This window comes from Corythoichthys intestinalis, chromosome 8 (assembly GCF_030265065.1).
Source record: "Corythoichthys intestinalis isolate RoL2023-P3 chromosome 8, ASM3026506v1, whole genome shotgun sequence".
NCBI lineage: Eukaryota > Metazoa > Chordata > Actinopteri > Syngnathiformes > Syngnathidae > Corythoichthys > Corythoichthys intestinalis.
The window spans coordinates 53,545,277-53,565,617 of NC_080402.1; the positions used below are offsets into that span (position 1 = coordinate 53,545,277).

General features: G+C 39.7%; 1 long non-coding RNA gene across 1 annotated transcript; it reads right to left on the reverse strand.

The window, feature by feature from the left end:
• Positions 1 to 12,673: 12,673 nt before the first annotated feature.
• On the reverse strand, positions 12,674 to 18,148 carry LOC130920881 (uncharacterized). Its single transcript, XR_009064236.1, has 3 exons — positions 18,011 to 18,148; positions 17,813 to 17,882; positions 12,674 to 12,858 (listed from the first exon to the last, which is right to left on the reverse strand). It is a non-coding gene; the product is annotated as an uncharacterized LOC130920881 (long non-coding RNA).
• Positions 18,149 to 20,341: the final 2,193 nt, after the last annotated feature.

Below are 20,341 nucleotides of genomic sequence, written 5' to 3' on the forward strand. Positions count from 1 at the left end.
TGCCACAAAACACAACTGGGATGGCAAAAATAAAAAAGGTCCTCCACTTTGGTGCCACAGCAGTGTCACCTCCCATCCCGATTGCCCCGTCTCTGCTACATCAGTGCCACATCACCAGCCTCCAGTTAGCCTACGGACCTCTGTCCAGCATCTGCCACCAACTCCTGTTATGGGCTCTATAACACCTGTCCCTACCACCTCACTGTCAGCCAAACCAGGAGCAAGTGGAGCAGCCTTCCTGCTCCCTGGACCCCATCCTCATGGTGGTCAGCAGTGTGTAACACCAAGGCCAATCCTGCGTGCCACCGGAGCGGCCCTTACTGCACCCGTGTCCTCACAGTGGTCCCTGCCTCTCGGCCCAAGCCTTCCATCCAGTACTTTCTACTACAGAAGGCGGAAGAGAGAGAGGGAGATGACAGTTAATTTCTCCAGAAAATATGTGAGGTGATCCATTGCAAAGCATGCAAGAAAGACAGAAAATCAGATGGCCACCACCACCACTGTGGCAAATGGTACTGCCAAGAAACTGCCAGTCAAACTTTAGATGAGTGGAGGGAAGCAATGGCAGCCAAAGGCTATGGCAAAAAGAGCAAAAGCCAAAATTAATATGGTAGATGATGTAATATTATGTAAATAGGTTTCCAAATCTGTTTGAAATGTTTCCAACCAACTTTCTCACAACACTTTGTATTGCAGTGTTGGATTTGTTTTAAATGCTTTAATATACACATTGTTAATGATAATGTTTTCTTGGGTTTACTTCATTGTCATGTAGTTATTGTTGGTTTGCACATTTTACATCAACATATATGGGCGAAAGTGTTTTGAAAATGAAAACCTAAAAAAGCAGGGAAGGAAAATACTCATAAATCTTATATATATATATATATATACTCACCGGCCACTTTATTAGGTGCACCTGTCCAACTGCTCGTTAATTTCTAATCAGCCAATCACATGGCGGCAACTCAGTGCATTTAGACATGTAGACATGGTTTAAGACAATCTCCCACAGTTCAAACCGAGCATCAGTATGGGGAACAAAGGTGATTTGAGTGACTTTGAACGAGGCATGGTTGTTGGTGCCAGAAGGGCTGGTGTGAGTATTTCAGAAACTGCTGATCTACTGGGATTTTCATGCACAACCATCTCTAGGGTTCACAGAGAATGGTCCGAAAACGAAAAAATATCCAGTGAGCGGCAGTTCTGTGGGCGGAAATGCCTTGTTGATGCCAGAGGTCAGAGGAGAATGGCCAGACTGGTTCGAGCTGTTAGAAAGGCAACAGTGACTCAAATAACCACCCGTTACAACCAAGGTAGGCAGAAGAGCATCTCTGAATGCACAGTACGTCGAACTTTGAGGCAGATGGGCTACAGCAGCAGAAGACCACGCCGGCTGCCACTCCTTTCAGCTAAGAACAGGAAACTGAGGCTACAATTTGCATAAGATCATCGAAATTGGACAACAGAAGATGTGAAAAACGTTGCCTGGTCTGATGAGATTCGATTTCTGCTACGACATTCGGATGGTAGGGTCAGAATTTGGCGTCACAAACATGAAACCATGGATCCATCCTGCCTTGTATCAACGGTTCAGGCTGGTGGTGGTGGGTGTGTAATGGTGTGGGGAATATTTTCTTGGCACTCTTTAGGCCCCTTGGTACCATTTGAGCATCGTTGGAATGCCACAGCCTACCTGAGTATTGTTGCTAACCATGTCCATCCCTTCATGACCACAATGTACCCAACTTCTGATGGGTACTTTCAGCAGGATAATGCGCCATGTCATAAAGCTGGAATCATCTCACACTGGTTTCTTGAACATGACAAAGAGTTCACTTTACGGTGAGTATATATAAAGAATTTAAAAAAAAAAAAATATATATATATATATATATATATATACTGTATATAATTGATAGAATGAAATACAAACGCTACTAATAATTAATGATGGGAAGATCGATACCAAAATATCGATATTTCCATCCAGCGCGTTGAGTTTTAGGTATCGATCCCCAAGCAAAAGTATCGATATTTGGAATTAATATGCAGTATTATATATTTTTTTGTCTATTTTTTGGGTATATATTTGTGCACTTTTTGTACTACTTTTCCCTTTTGCGTTTACACGCACGTAAGCAGTGCACGCACATCAGCAGTACACCGGCGTCTGCTCCCGCCCCCATTTACGTCCCTATCATGTGTATCGATCAGCATGCTTTTCCTCCGCCCTTTTCACGAGGCACCAACACACAGCCACAACAAACATTTGGAAGCTGGTACTACCTAGTACCTACCAGTCTGGTAGCATGGCAGCGGCATTGACGACGGACCGTAAAAGAAGTCTGGTTTGGACATTTTTCAATTCACTAAATACCAACAAGGCTAAGTGCACAGTTTGTGCCAAAACTGTCAGATATTGTGGTAATACCACAAACCTCACGAAACACCTTAAAAACGTGCATCCTGAAGTACATGACGAATTAAATGAAAAACGTGCCGCTCAAGCTGAGGAGGACACGAGAAAAAAGACCATGCTGCCGAAGCAAAAGCAAAGCTCTTTAGAAGTGGCATTTGCGAAAGGCAGGACTTATCCAGGTAATGGAGGTGCAAATAGATAATCCGAGACGATATAAGCATTAGTGGCTGATGTGCAGTATGAAACGATAAATATGGCGTTTTTCATCTTGCATAAAAAGAACTTTGCAGCACTATTGAATATGCTTTGTAATGGAAAGTTATAGCTCCATCTTATTTGTGAAAAGCAAAGATCATACCGCATTATATAAAAAGTGTAAAATGACCATAGTGACATATTTAACATTGAAGTATTACTGTAACCTAAATGTGAGTCTCCATTTTATTAATTTTTGATACAATGAGGACAAATCGGCCCACATCACATTCCATTGGATAGTCAAGGGAACTATTTTGCCTGGCACGGCCAGACTGTTCTCCCTGTGTTTTTCTAAACACTGAGAGTATAGTCTGGGACCCAGCCCATTAACGGCCTCTCGAGCAAGTACAAAATCAATCGACAAATCAGATTCGTTTATTTGCGTGACGTGTTCTTAACGAGCAACGTCACTCTTCCGCGTCGGAAGTCATCTCCACAACAACACAGATGGCGAACAGGAGCGCCGAGAATATGTTCCAATCCATGGTAAAATCAGTTTTAAATTACCAAAAACACATCGACATAAGTTATTGACAACAGTCTGTCTCGCGCCAGCCATGTTGAATAAACTCCGCTCTCCTCGTATGTTTACTTCCGCGCGCAAGTCCCTCGTCCCGCCTGTCGCTGATTGGTCCACTCCGCTGTCTGGTTACTGTGGCTTGCTCCGCCCTGGAAATTTTATCTGCTAAATGGTGGCCAGACTCAATAGCTGGAACAGCGGTGAGTCTGGAGTACCAGGCTAGGAACTATTAGCATGCAAGTTGGGTATAAAAATATATATATATATGAATTATTACTTAACATTTTAAATACACACATCTCCCCTTACTGTATTTCTAATATTAACTATTATTACTTTTTTTTTTTTTTTTTTAAATTGCACATCTCCCCTAATGCATTTCCAAACAGTACAGTACAGTACACAGTAATACATTATTGGTTTTATTGCTTGTTTCAATAGATGACTCTCCAAGAGCAAGGAACATTACCAGGCTCATTGCAGAGATGATTTGCCTGGACCTCCAACCAATTTCAATTGTAGAGGACAGTGGATTTAATGCTCTTTTGAAGTATGTTGATCCATGCTACAAAATACCTTGCCGCAAAACAATGAAAGAAGCAACAATCAAACAATTGTACACAAACGTTGCAGTGATGTAAAGAGAGCTTTAGATGGTGCTGAAAGTGTAGTTTTAACTACAGATATGTGGACTTCAAGATGTACTGAGGCCTATTTGACAGTAACCTGTCATTTTGTGCACAATTGGAAGATGGCAGAATATGTCTTAGAGGCTAGTTCCTTTACTGAACAGCACACTGCCGCCAACATCAGTTCAGCGTTTAGAAAAATCACAGATCATTGGGGCATTACTCACAAGGTGATTGCAGGCATCACAGACAATGGTGCTAATATCGTCTCTGCAGTTCACAAGGCTGGTTGGAACTACTACCCCTGTTTCACCCACACGTTGAACTTGGTTGTGAAAGATGCCATGAAAGCTGTCCCTGAAACTGTTACCCTGTTGCAAAAATGCAGCAGCATTGTTTCATTTTTTCACCACAGCTCCAAAGCCACAGGGAAACTTCCAGACCTGCAGATGCAACTGAACCATCCAGAACACAAACTCATTCAATCCATTGAGACTAGATGGAATTCTGTATTTTACATGTTGGAGAGGTTTCAGCAGCAGAAAAAAGCTGTCACCACTGCTCTTTGCCTACTTGGAAGGAATGACCTGTGCCTGAGCAGTGAAGAGATGGACTTGATCCTGCCTACCTTTGAAGCTTTGAGGCCATTTGAACAGGCAACCCAAGAGATATCAGCATCAAAGCATGTGTCCATGTCAAAGGTGATTCCTCTTGTTTCAGTTCTTCTCAAAGCTACAGCTGCTGTCACACCAATGCCAACGCAGATTCCATTCTATTGAGACATTTTACTGTATCGCAGCTTGCACATTCCTAGATGTTCGCTCTCGAGGCATTGCTTTTCGCAGCAAAGACAATGTGAAAAACATAAAAAGGCAAATACTTGCAGAAATAAAAGAAAACCTACAAACTTCGCCTCATCTGTGCCTCAAGCAGAAGCATCTATATCTCCAACAACTCCTGCATCTTCCACACCTTCTTGTTCTGCCACATCAGGTTTTTGGTCCGATTTTGACATACAAGCACATTCATCACAAGAGCACCGTAGTGCAGACACTGCTGCACTCATTGAGATGCGCCATTACATGGAAAAGAGGATAGTCCCGAGAAATCATGACCCACTACAATGGTGGAAAGATCATGAACAAGCATTCCCATCTCTCAGTCGTCTGGCATCAAAATACCTGGGCATTGTAGCATCCTCAGTTCCCTCGGAGAGGGTGTTTTCTAAAACAGGAGAGCTCATAAGCCTAAAGCGAAACAGTCTGAAGGGTAAAAATGTTAATATGCTTCTTTTTCTCAACAAGAATCTTGCCCTCAAAGGATTTCGTTGGTGTGAACAGCTATGTGTTCTTGACATTTTCGTGCTCATAAAAATGTTCATATGTTGCTTAAAAGAACCATACCTGATTTTACAAAGAAACAGGCTCACACAAATTGGGAATTATTATTTTCCTGTCCAAACTCAAAAATACATATTTTATCTTATTCCACAAAAAAACTCAGGTATAGGGACTTTAATAAAAGTATAAGTGAATGATTTGTTAAATAGAGATTTAAACTATCCTGCTGCAGACTTCCAAGGTTCTCAAGAAAAGCAAAGCAACTGACCTAATCCCTTACTTGACCTTCTTATTTCTTATTCATTTATTAATATTTCTTGTTAATTTATGTTTATTATTTTGTTTAATATTTTATTTATTTTTCTGTGAAATATATTTTTCCATATTGTTTTATGTTGCAAACAATTAAATGTTTGATTTCTTATTTTTTGTTGCTATTTATTTTTATTTTGTTAAAGGTCTGTTTCAATTATTTCAAAATCTGTTTGAAAATTGAGTTAGTGAAATTAAATTAAAAAACGGCACGTGACAATTGTTTATTGGATTTGTTTTTAAAGATCTAACATTAGAGGGCGGTAACCTGGTACTATTAATTTATTCTGTAATTAGATCCAAAATATTTAACTTAGGTAGATTAAAAGTTGATCAAATACAACGTGTAGCTGGGAAATGTTCTGTGCATATGAATATAAGGGTCATGGTTAAAGAGTGAGACTGACTAATCAGATTTTGTTGTTGATGGATCGGTTTGTGAGTTTGTAGGGAAACTGCTTTGCTAGTTATTATCCCGATCAATCGGGTCCGATCACGTCATTTTCAAAGTATCGGAATCGGCAAAAAAATATCGGACATGTCTTTTTTAATATAAAAAAATATTTTTGGGGATTAAATCGTTTTCTAATTGTATTTAACGTTACAGACAAAATGTCTTATACTCATCCAGAGTCTTTAGTTTTGGCTTAAAGTAGGGCTATCAAATTTGTTGCGTTAACGGCGGTAATAACATTAAAATAGTTAACGCAATTAACGCATGCGCTGCACTACCCACTCACGCATTGTCGCGTTCAATCTATAATGGCACCGATCTACGTATACGTAGAGCTAAAAGGCAACATAAAATGAGTAGAGAGAATTTAGGCAGCCTTTGAAACCTTTTTTTAATTGGCTAAAGCCTTACAACCCCTCTCTCAACCATTAGAAATATCGTGGGAAGTAATGTGGGGAAGAAAGGTAGTAGCTGATCTTTTTCTTAACACCCTATGTTATCTCCCAACGCAGAGAAGATATATCAATTGGTACCACTACGCACAGTCATGGTTGCACTTCCCATCATGCATTACTACTACACTAGATGGCAATATTTAGTCACAATATACAAAGTCATATTTGTCCTTTAGGAATTACAAGTCTTTCTATCCGTGGATCCCTCTCACAGAAAGACTGTTAATATGCCATCTTGAGGATTTATTGTCATAATAAACAAATACAGTACTTATGTACTGTATGTTGAATGTAAATATTCGTCCGAGTTTTATTCATTTTTTTTCTTAATGCATTGCCAAAATGTATATGATCGGGAAAAATTATCGGGAATGATTGGAATTGAATCGGGAGCACAAAAAAAAAAAAAAAAAAAAAAAAAAAAAGCAATCTGATCGGGAAATATCGGGATCGGCAGATACTCAAACTAAAACGATCGGGAGCAAAAAAACATGATCGGAACAACCCTACTAGTTATTAAAAGCAGCAGTTTTTCCATCGCAATGCATATTTGACACAGAGACTTTTCATAGTTTTTGAGTGCTTGGTGTAGTTATACGTACATTAGATATCATCAGAATGGCTGAGAACTCCGGTATCGATATCGGATCGGGATCGCAATATTTGGCCTTGGTATTACTTGGTATCGGATCGAATCCAAAATCACTGGTATCGCCCATCACTACTAAAAATTAATGTATGGAAAAAATGTGAGTTTAAAGCTAGCTTATTAGGTCATAAAATGCAAACAATTTTGTCTTAATTTATATCCCATTATATAATTTTCCAGGAGTTACAGTTGCTTGACACAAGGCGACATTTTCGTTCAGTACCATAAAAGGGTTGTTGGGAAAAAAAAAAAAAATCTAATATAATCGGGAATCCTTTCATTCGTTTTCCATGCCATTTAGCCTTACTTAGGCTCTCGGGGTAATCGAGAACTGAACAGCCGTTTTGTGCGCAAAGTTTATGATTATTATTATTTTAATAAAAGTCATTAAAACTATTATCTAAATCTATATTATTATTATCTAATCTCTAATAAAAATTAACCCCCGAATAGTGTGCTATTCTTAATTAAATAGAGCGACACGACCAGGAATTGAACCCTCGTTTTGTGCGCTATTCTTTAAGTAATCATTGAGCGCAGGCGTGACAAACACACGATTGCCTTCGCCCAAACATTAATTCATAAAGCGTAAACCCCGTTACTTCATTTATGTACAGTTGTTTGCATGCACCAATGGTTTGATGTACTCTCTCTATTTGGACTTCTGTTTTGTCTCCAGGGTTCCCAGCATGTTGAGTAAAGTTCTGTTAAATCGCTCAACTGGATTTCCTCAAGGATGATAAGGTCTTGTATGACCTTTCTGTATGCCAGCCACTGTACACAGTTCACAGATCAGCTTGGATTCCAAATCCGGGCCTTGGTCTGTATGCAACCTCTCAGGGATCCCATAATACACAATGAAATTGTCCCATAGACTTCTAGCCATGGTTCGTGCCTTCTGATTTGGCGTTGGTATGGCCACGGCGAACTGTGTAAAGTGATCAGTCAATACTAGAATTTCCTTGGTGTTGCTGGTGTCAGGCTCCAAGGAAAGGAAATCCATGCAGAGGAGTTCAAATGGTCGAGATGTTCGGATGTTGACGAGAGGTGCAGCCTTCTCAGGCAATGCTTTACGTCTAACACACAAGTTTTGATCTTGTGCTCCACATCAGCAGCCATTCAGGGCCAATAAAACCTTGAGCATCCGAGGTCAAGGGTTCGCTCGATCCCCATATGACCCATATCGTCATGCAGCCTCTGGAGAACAGTAGGTTGTAGTTATTCTGGCAAAACCAACTGATAGGATGATGGGTGATCGTTTTCTTTTCTCTTCTTGTACAGAATACCATCAAGGAGCTCCAGCTTGGGTAACGCTCTCAGGAGAAGTGGCAAGTGTGGGATCTCTTCCCGAGCTGTAGGTGGTATCTTTTCGCCAGTTTCCAGCTGGTAGATGATTTCACGAAGTGCTGGATCTGCCCTTTGCTTATCTTGGAGGTAAGTTTGTGACAACACAGGAACAATGGGCAGGGCATTTGAACCTTCCGTGAATATTTCAGGAAGAACATCACCAGTGATGTTTAACGAGAGTGACTTAATGAGAGTGGCATCAGCTAATGAACAGACAAGGCTACTTAGACATACACCTTCAACCACCTCAGAGGATAACTCATCCTCACAAGTGGTGACCAGACGTTGCTTAACAAACTTGTTAAGGAGATCATGATTTTTTTGTTCAGTTTCGGAAGTAACACTGTCGTGTGGGCGTCGGGAGAGTGCGTCGGCAACCAAGTTCTGCTTGCCTGCTCTGTACTGAATCTTGAATGAAATTGTTGAAAGCGCTGCAAGCCAACGTTGGCTGGTGGCATCCAGCTTTGCTGTTGTAAGGAGGTAGATAAGGGTGTTACTGTCTGTGACTACAGTGAAATTAGCCCCGTAGAGGTAATCCTGTAACTTTTCCGTCACACTCCACTTGAGTGCTAAGAATTCCAACTTATGTGCTGGGTAATGGGCTTCACTTTGCGACAGCCCTCTGCTTGCAAAGGCAATTACCCTTAATTGTCCCTCCTGTTCTTGGTAAAGGGCTGCCCTGAGCCATGTAGTGCTGGCATCTGTGTGGAGTATGTAGGGCAGCGATGGATTGGCAAATCCCAACACAGGAGCAGTGGTAAATTTCTCGATTAGCGTGGAGAAAGCTTGCTGGCATGAAGGAGTCCAACGGGCATCAGAAGGTCGCTTTGGATCAAAGGATGAAGTGGAGGCTTTGTTCTTCGATGCTCCCCTCTGTGTAGGTGGATAACCATTGGTTAGATCATTGAGTGGCTTCACAATGCCGGCATACCTCTCAATGAACCGTCGGTAGTAGCCGGTGAAACCAAGGAAGGACCGCAAGGTCTTAAGATTGTGTGGAACTGGCCAGGATTTTAAAGCGGTGACCTTGTCAGGATTCGTCTCAACGCCTTTCTCTGACATCACGTCTCCCAAATAAGGGACTGTCTGCAGGAACTTGCACTTTTAGGGGGAAAGTTTAAGCCCATACTGCTGGAGCTTAACAGAACAATGACTCAGACTCTCTAATCACTCCGGCATCTAGAAGTTTATGGAGATGCTTCCGGAATGCTTCGTTGTCATTTGGGTAGATGGGCCGTGCACGATGTTTGAAGGGTGTATTGTCGTGGAGGTTGATATGATCTTTAACCTGATTGGTGCAGCCAAAATCAAGGCCGTGGTGTGAGAACACTTCTGGCATGGTATTCAGTTTGGCTGTAATTCTCCCTTGCCATTCAGGTGGAATTGAACTCTCGCCAAAATTGAAGGAGAGTGCAGTCAAGCTCTCGAGGTTGACTGGTGACATAGTTGTCCGAGATGATGCAGTTATAGATGTCGATGTCTGTAATGACTGAGCGTGGAGGGATGTAAATGTTCTGCTCCGATTCATTCGTCAACACCACTGGAATGTTATTAGACGAGTAAGGTGGTAGGGCAACCAAGCTACTGCTTACACACAAGCCACCTGGCAGGCCTGAAACCGGGTGCTGAATGATTACAAACTGGTTGGTTGTTGGAATGGACACCTTAGCAGAGCCTTCAATTACCACAGTGCGACCTGCTGGAACGAGCACTGGGGTCTTGCTCCAGAGTGTGGTGAGTCCAATATTGTTCTGATTTCTCAGCTGAAGGGTTTGCAAAATAACCTTGTAGCCATGAGAGCTGGGCTGGAAGGTAGAAGATTCACTGCTGCAGAACAATTCACAGAGATTACAACGGAAGTGGGAGAACCAGGTCTGACATGTGGAACAACTGGTGCCAGGGTTTGAATTTCAAAACTGGTTGCAAGGAAATCTGCTGGGAATGTTACTGTAGTGTCAACATAACCCAGATATGGAACACTTTGACCTGCTGCACCTTCAATATGAAGAAGTCCGTTCAGAGAATGAATGTGTTTGTCTGATAGGTAGTTATTATAAAACGACACTGGGATTTTGGTCACTTGTGATCCTGTATCAAAAAGACACCAACAAGTTTGGCGAGCAATGTTGACTTCTGCTGTACATCTGGAACCAATCAACCCCTTTGGTGTTCGTTTCTTTGATCACAGGCATTTCCGAACAATGGACAGATTCCTCAGCCGGACAGAATTTGTCCGGCACAGCTCCTGATTGTCCCTCAACAGGAGCTGAGATTAGTTTAAATGTCCAGAGGTGCTTGGTTTCTGCCACTTTTGTCGACTGTTGAATCGCTCTCTTTTTGGAGCTTACTAGTGATGAATAATGGGCATTCTTACATTGTGGCTTAATGTGGCCATCCTTTCCACAGCGGAACAAAACCCGGGCTTTGAAGAAGCAGCAGCTTTCGAGTTGCCAGCTTTTGGTGGGCTGAAAGTCTTTGCAGCAGACGGAGGGGTCTGGGTCTGACTTGCTGTTAACACTAGAAGTACCAGGGGTTTTGGTGCTCCCTAATATTACCAAGGGTGTCCCAAAATGGGTAATGCTGAGCCATGGAGCAGTGTCATCCGTCCAGGGGGATACGAACGCCACACCGCCCTGCCCTAGCTGGGACCGATGCAACCCTCTTTTAACCTGTTTTTAGCCTGTCTTATTGTTTTTTTAATAAACCAGTGGTGCAAACCGAAAAGCCTCTTCAAGCCTCCTCCTTGCTGCCGTCTCAGGGGTAAACGAACTTCCGGGTTTGTTACACAACTCTTTTTCCGTTTCAGCTGTAGTTCCACGATGAGATTATTGTCCCAACACCCCTGACAGAATTGGGTCAACAAGCACCTGTCCACATGTCTCACAGGAACTCCTCCTCGCCTCACGGCAAGCTGCAAAGTGACCTGAAGACGTTGCTGGTACGTAGATGTTTTTTCTCCAGCATTTTTGTAGGTAACGAGGAACTTTGCGTACAGTTTATCACCGTCCTGCACACCATATGCAAAGTTAAGTTGCTGTACATAGATCTCAGGAGCAGTGTCAAGGCTCAGATGTTTCTCGATATCAGCTGCAGGTGGCAACAGACTGCCACGAAGTAGCTGGGTGCGCTGCTAGTCAGAGATGGAAGGGTCCTTGTAGATCAACTCGACACCGGACTGCCACGTTTCATGGTCCATCTCATGCGCTGGCCTTGGCACTTTCCCGGAGAAAGTCCTCAGTTGATGCGACGAGCTGTCACCGCTTCTTATCACGTGTTCCATAACATAACGCTGGACTTTTGGAGGGTTTAGCTCTGCGCCATGTTGATTGTAGACCCTCTTTACCCCCGCAGCAGCCGCAGACAAAGGTGGAGAGGGATCGGTTTAGTTATCTGCCATGTTAGATGCTAGCGGCGGGGGGTTGCTTTGCCTGAAGCAATACTGGATGAAACAGGACGAAGAATTTCTGGTATAGATTGACTGATCTGCTCCATTATCTCCTGAAGAATCTCCACATATTGCTTTCCAGACAATCTTGCAACATTCCTGAATTCTGCCATTAGTGACCGAGTTTTTGACCCACAAATCTTGGATGTGTATAGGTCTGATAAGTTTTCGATATAAAATTTTGCACCAGACTCAGAAGTGTAAGTATATGGCAGCGAGTGGGATAACTCTTGCAAAGCTGAACCAGACTTGAATTCAACAACGATGCGATTATCGAAATTGGTTGCAGTATTTTCAATGATGTCATTCTGTCTGACCTCGCCATACTGCGAAAGGAAGTCAACGGTCTCGTCGCATGAAGAGGAATCCGTTTCCCCATGTATGAGAACTGCATTTGGAATTTTGACCTCAAATTTATCAAACAACTCCATCATATCAAAATGGACTGGTGAGACTGAATATAGCCAATATTCACTGCAAAACTGCCCTCCTGGCTAGCTCGCCAAGAAATGTAACAAGTGTGAGCCGCAATGTTGACAACACCACTGAGGTGTACAATTAGTGGGCAAATCAGGAAGATCCGGTTTGGCTACTAGAGGGCAGCGGCAATGAATAATGACAAATTTGTTTGATTGAATGAAAAGTGTATTTAAGAAATGTGATACAGAAACAACAATTTGGAATATTTACAAAATCTGAGTGTGTACACAATTTAAAGTTGATCAACCAAGAGGGGAAAAAACCCCAGTCCACTTTCCACACCCCAACGTTCGTAAGTAACAAACAGTCATACGCATGAATGAATGTCCTCAGTTTTATGGCGGTACAAGGTGAGTGTCAATTAGCGCTGCTTGAATAGTCACAAGTTGAATGGGTATTTGAAGTGCTTGACCCAAGTAGTGGGGAGAGAAAAATAGGCTGCAGAGTTTCCTACCAGACCCTAACTTGACAATGGAAAAGGACCGTCAGGCTCCTGGCTTGAGTTCTAGGTCGCCATCCTTTTCTTGGACTGGTCCCAAGGCAGGGCCTACATGAACCAACCAACCCAGTTACAAAAATGCAATAATATTCACATGTTAGCATTAGCATGTTAGCATTATCATGCGAACATAACAAAATACAATAATAAAGAACCAACAGACGCAGAAAAATCACATGAACACATAAGCTGGCGTAAGTTAGCATGGTGGCTAATCCACTAACAATAGATGGAAAAATTTTGTGATTGCCAATGAAGTTTCTTTTGAAGTTCCGAACCCCTTGGCCAAATTGATTTGAAAATAGGTTCAGTTCATGAAACTTCATTACCAGTGACATCTCCTGGCAAAATCTGCAACTGCAGGGGCTCACAACCCCTTTCCCCCTGAAGTGTGATGCACACAGGAAAGCCGATTTTGATGTGCCATTTCGTCTTCCTCTTACAATAATCGCTATAATAAGTCACTTTATTTTCTTTTATTTATTTATTTTTTGTAGAAAACATGAAATACTGAATCAAATTCTTATTATACTGATGTGTGATGTCACGGATGTGAGCGATGGGGGGGGGGGGGGGGGGTATTGCAGTGTGCTTGTGTAACTACAGTCATTATGTAGGATGGTGAACATTCAAAGATTTTTATTGAGGTACATTATTATCAGCATAGTTTTTGGATTGAGTGAATTTCTTTTTTGCTTACAACTTTTCCACATTTAGAAAATACTTGCCCACAGGAAACATGATGCTAGTGTGTATAAAAAAAAATGTTTTGCTAAATGGAATAAACGAGGGTACACGTTCTGATGGTTCTGCAACTAAATGAGTGGGTTTTTGGTTCTTCCCAGTGATGGATCAGTAAAGTATCGCTGCATCTGCTGAGGTGTTCCTTCATACCTTCCTGGTATCAGACGCATCTCTGGCCAGAGTATCAATATTGAACTTTTTGTTAGCAATGGAAATTTTTAACTTGGGCGTTATTTTATTTTGACTAAATTCTTGTGATTTTGTCCAAAAAATGGCTTTTCCTTTGAAGTGTGATAACTTAGTCATTTCTGAATATTTTTTCACTTTCAACCACTCAAAATGTTCAGTGCCATCAGACCTATCTACACATATAGTTTTTTATTTTTTTTATTTTTTTAATGCCCCCTATGGACTATAATAGTAGCATTATCCGAATAGCAAAACTAATGATGCTGTATATATATAAAAAACAAAAGTCTAATTTGAATATTACATATCACATAGTTAGAGGCTTGAATAAGTCCTTAAGGCATAACAACCGATTTTTTTATGCATGCCCAGTTTTTACACATTTGCAGTTTTCTCATTTACACTAAATTCTTGTGATTTTGTCCAAAAAATGGCTTTTCCTTTGAAGTGTGATAGTCATTTCTGAATATTTTTTCACTTTCAACCACTCAAAATGTTCAGTGCCATCAGACCTATCTACACATATAAAGTTTTTTATTATTTTTTATTTTTCAATGCCCCCTATGGACAATAATAGTAGTAATCCGAATAGCAAAACTAATGATGCTGTATATATATAAAAAACAAAAGTCTAATTTGAATATTACATATCACATAGTTAGAGGCTTGAATAAGTCCACAAGTCGTAACAACCAAATTTTTTATGCATGCCCAGTTTTTACACATTTGCAGTTTTCTCATTTACTCTAAACTCTTGTGATTTTGTCCAAAAAATGGCTTTTTCTTTGAAATGTGATACCTTAGTCATTTCTGAATATTTTTTCACTTTCAACCACTCAAAATGTTCAGTGGCATCAGACCTATCTACACATATATAGTTTTTTATATTTTTTATTTTTTAATGCCCCCAATGGACAATAATAGCAGCATTATCTTAATAGCAAAAGTAACTATGCTGTATATATATAAAAAACAAGTAATTTGAATATTCCATATGACATAGTTAGAGGCTTGAATAAGTCCACAAGTCGTAACAACCAAATTTTTTATGCATGCCCAGTTTGTACACATTTGCAGTTTTCATTTACACTAAACTCTTGATTTTGTCCAAAAAATGGCTTTTCCTTTGAAATGTGATAACTAAGTCATTTCTGAATATTCTTTCACTTTCAACCACTCAAAATGTTCAGTGGCATCAGACCTATCTACACATATATAGTTTTTTAATATTTTATATGTTTTAATGCCCCCTATGGACAATAATAGCAGCATTATCCTAATAGCAAAAGTAACTATGCTGTATATATATATATGAAAAACAAAAGTCTAATTTGAATATTCCATATGACATAGAGGCTTGAATAAATCCACAAGTCGTAACAACCAAATTTTTTATGCATGCCCAGTTTTTACACATTTGCAGTTTTCTCATTTACTCTAAACTCTTGTGATTTTGTCCAAAAAATGGCTTTTCCTTTGAAATGTGATACCTTAGTCATTTCTGATTATTTTTCACTTTCAACCACTCAAAATGTTCAGTGGCATCAGACCTATCTACACATATATAGTTTTTTATATTTTTTATTTTTTAATGCCCCCAATGGACAATAATAGCAGCATTATCCTAATAGCAAAAGTAACTATGCTGTATATATATAAAAAACAAGTAATTTGAATATTCCATATGACATAGTTAGAGGCTTGAATAAATCCACAAGTCGTAACAACCAAATTTTTTATGCATGCCCAGTTTGTACACATTTGCAGTTTTCATTTACACTAAACTCTTGATTTTGTCCAAAAAATGGCTTTTCCTTTGAAATGTGATAAGTCATTTCTGAATATTTTTTCACTTTCAACCACTCAAAATGTTCAGTGGCATCAGACCTATCTACACATACAGTATATAGTTTTATTTTTTTATGTTTTAATGCCCCCTATGGACAATAATAGCAGCATTATCCTAATAGCAAAAGTAACTATGCTGTATATATATATATATATATATACATATATAAACAAAAGTCTAATTTGAATATTCCATATGACACAGAGGCTTGAATAAGTCCACAAGTCGTAACAACCAAATTTTTTATGCATGCCCAGTTTTTACACAATTGCAGTTCTCATTTACACTAAACCCTTGTGATTTTGTCCAAAAAATGGCTTTTCCTTTGAAGTGTGATAACTAAGTCATTTCTGAATATTTTTTCACTTTCAACCACTCACAATATTCAGTGGCATCAGACCTATCTACACATATAAAGTTTTTTTTTTTTTTTTTTGCCTCCTATGGACAATAATAGCAGCATTATCCTCATAGCAAAACTAACTATGCTATATAGGGTATACATAAATCAAACTAAAGTATTTTATATTACATAATTACATCATTGGATAAGTAAAAGTAACAATAGATTTTTTAAGAACAAGACTGTGACAAAGTGACAACAACTGATTTGATGATAGAATTTATGTTAACAATTTTACAAAACATATACAATATAACAGTTAACATAATAACAATATACAGAATTCATGATGTGCACTTTGAGATTTGTTTTTTAAATGTAAAGTGCGTTATAAATAAAATTTATTATTATTTATTATTATGTTCGAAGCCTGAAGTGGCTTTGTGCAAAGGCCACATTGTTTCCGCTTGGACGGGGGTCCAGCTCGCTGCTCTCCCAAGCCTTTGGCAAAAGGCGGTGGTTCCCGTTTTAGAACTTCTGGCCGAATTAGAACCTTGTCAAGTTCCTCAAGAAATAGTCGGCACTTGTAGCTTTTCTTCACGTTCCACTCAGGGTAGATCTCCGTGAACAGCACAAATGCGCTGAAGAACGAAAAGTCCAGCATGTGAAAAAACTCACACATTGGCCACCTGAGTGCGCGCCGGCGGCAGGAGTATGTGGCACACGCCTGCAAATCACAAGCACGCACAACAATAACAGCTTTGATCTTTGATCAGCTTTTGACAAACCTTGATATGCAAAACATGTGCTTACTCACTTTCGTCATCGCCTCGATCGCCGTCATTTTCGTCATGCGCATCAACGTGGTCATGTCCGTGCTCCCGCCTTGTGCTCCCAGCTTTCATCTCCGTCATTATGTTGTCAACCATTTCCCATTTCTCGTCATCAAAGTCGTCCTCCTCCGGCATCGAAAGTCCGGAAGAATTTGTTCAATGTCTTCTGGGCTCGCCGAAGAAGCGTCCGAACGAAGGTCGTCGGAATCAGGATTTTCTAACACCATCCGAATCGTGTTCTGCAGTGAAATACTTCTCGCCGCCATCGATCACAGTTGTGTTGGAAGAAATGCAAAATGGTGATCCTCGCGAGAACAGAGACTCCCAAAATGCCCAGAACCAATGAGAGTAAAGAAATTCAAACACCCAACCAATAAGAGTTGGAAGTTCAAACGACAACAATAAACACGTGTTTTTTTGTTTTGGTTTTTTTGCATTTCCGGGAAGTACCGGTTTATTGTCTCGTGCACACGTGCAAAATTGCAAATATGCATGCCCAAATAGACTGAAAGTGAGCTCAGACACATAAACACCAATTTTTTTGTAATGCCAACCGTTTTTATCGCATTAATTTTTTACTAATCTGTATTGAGTTTCACAAGCAAATTCATGTATTGGCCTATGGCTCCAACTAGTGACAACACACAAATTCCTCTTTTTGCATGTTTTTGACTCGCCAAAGAAGCGATTGCATCAATAATCACGGAAAATGCATTATAACACATCAGGTTTACAGCATATCAAAAAAATCATGAATTATGATGGGAGTCAAAGAGCCAAAAAAATGGCAAAATAACAAGAGTTTAGTGCAAATCTTCCCAGCCTGTTTGCAATAAGTTAGAAATTCCCGGATGGTGCCATTTTGAACTTCTACATGACTTCGTATCCTGCAGGAAATATAAGCTCCCTAGTGTATTTTTTCATATGCTTTTTTTCCTTTTAAACACAGAAAAAAACGAAAAAAGCCAAAAAAATGGACAAATAACACCCAGGGGTTTTAAAATGACATTACTTATGTTACGTATTTATAGACAGCGCACATACCTTATCAGGAGCGATCAGATCATAGTGTTCTCCCATTTCATTTCGACCTCTCTTCCTTGCTTGCTCGTTACTGATCAAACAAAATAGATTTCTCAGCAAGTCAACTGCAAAAACGCACACAAACCATGAGAACGCCGACTCAAATTGAACATTTGTTAGCGCCGTTACGAAATAATGAGATACTATAACTCAAATCACCTCAGCCAGTCACTTGTCAGAATCGAGACAGCTAGTGTCTGTGACCCATCTGATTGGATTATGAACAGATAGGAGTGTTTCATTCAAGAACTGAAAGTTTCCGTTTTATAAGTCATACGTCACATGGTTTGAAGCAAGCTCCGGAGCAGTGGTCCAATATAAATATATGTCAACGGTTCGGAGCGCGTTTCGAAGTTTCAGTTTGCAGCTGCCATCACTAGAAAAATTCAGACAAGTTTGAAAAATACAATTGGTTGGATGCATCAAAAAGCATTTGAGATTGACCTGCAGCTGTTGCTCCTTGGCTTCTCTCCCTAACGACTGAAGGGAGGGGAGTCAAGGAAGCTTAAATAGCTCCTAGGTGACTGGTGATTGGATAATTGGTGTAATGTGACTTGTCATGTGATGTGGTGCATTCAGGGAGTGTGGGAAAAACAAGTACTGGCTAAAAATAGGGAATCTTAACCAATGTTACATGCAGGTGACATCAAAGACCAAAGAGCTGACCACTTCGACTCTTATTACGTCACGCTCTTTGATCTCGATTTTTACCTTGACCCCACCTCCTTCGGACCTCTGGTACGTGATGGGAGGATTTGCAGCCATTTTCTCCTTCTCCCAAGTGTATTTTACTCGTCATTATGAACAAGTTTTCAAACATTTTACAGTAACATTAACCCATTTTGTATGTATCAAAATTCAATAAATGAAAACAACTGTTGGAGCCTAAATAACGTTTATTTAATGATTCAGGTTAGTTGTGAATAATATATTTTGGTTCTATAAAACATGCTGTGAATTGTTTAGTGGATTTGTGGAGCTGGTTCGTGACGTCACGTCGTACGATATACAGTATAACGCGGAAGTGGCCGTGTAGGAGGGCAGTAGCGCTAAGGAAGAAGGAGAATAAGTCAGAGAGAGTCAAAGCAGTTTTAGACCTCTCTCTCCATCTCTCCATGTTTTTGGATTTAACTTTCAAGTGGATTAATTTTCGTTTCCTTATTATCTCATTTGCTGTTTTGTATGCTGTGGATTACCTTTTTGTTGGATTAAAATAACAAACTCAAATCAGCAGCGAGAGTTTTTCTTGGCCACTCTACAAATCTGCGTGAGGAGGACAGCGTCGGATTCTGAGGGATTTTTCGTTTTGGAACCGACAACAACATTTTGAAATAAATACGATTTGTATAAATAACAGACAAATTATGTAATATGGGCCTTAAATTGTAAAATAAGGTGATATTATTATGAAAAGATTTTACATAAAAGACTAATAAAAGTTTTTTTTAATTTCATGATACCTTTTTCCACAATAGCCGTTTTATTTCATCATGACATTTTTCAGCACAATGAGATTTTTGAGATAAAAGTGTTTCTTCACAAAGAATTTTTTTCCCATTATGTCCTTTTCCACAATGGCCTTTATATTTCATAATGTCGTTTTCCAGCACAATGCAGCGAGTACATTGTACAAATAAATTATGAAAAAAATGAATTTGTGAAAAATTGCTTCTTTTTATCTTGTAAAATCTCATTGTGTTGAAAAACAACAATATGAGATAAAAACGTCTATTGTGGAAAAAAGGCATTATGATATAAAAAATATACATATTGTGAAAAACGCTTTTTTTATCATAATAATACATACAATAGAACTTTATCATACAATTTGAGGGCCATATTCCACAATTCATTTATTTATTTAAAAAAAATTTTATCAAAGGGTATTCGTTTCAAAATACACAAACAAAAGATCAATTTGTTTTGGTATAAATTTAGATTTTAATTATTAGTATTTAAAAAAAAAAAAAAAAAAATCTATTCTGACCTCACAGCTTAACTCGTTGGCTGCTATTGATGGCAATAGACGTCCAATCCATTTTAACTGTTGAAATAGATTGGACCTCTATTGTGATCAATTGGTAATTTCATCAATTTCCCTCTATTACTAACAACCACAATGCATACTCTATGACAGCGGTCTCAAACCGACTCCACAAAGGGCCGCAGTGGGTCCTGGTTTTTGTTCCAACAGATCCAGCACAAACAGTTCAACCAATGAGGTTTCTACTAACATAAGCAGCACCTGATTGCAATCAACTGATTACACTTGTAAGAAACCAGATTGGTGAAAAGGTATTTGTCTCGTTTGGTTGGAATGAAATCCAGTACCCCCTGCGGCCCTTTGAGGACCGGTTTGAGACCACTGCTCTATGACCTTGTTCGGCAGTGAATGAGTTCAGTTAATGATAACTTTTGAATGGATGTCCACTGTAGTGCCACCTGTCCTGAAAGGGTCAAGAAAAAATAACTTTTTATAGTTAATAGTTA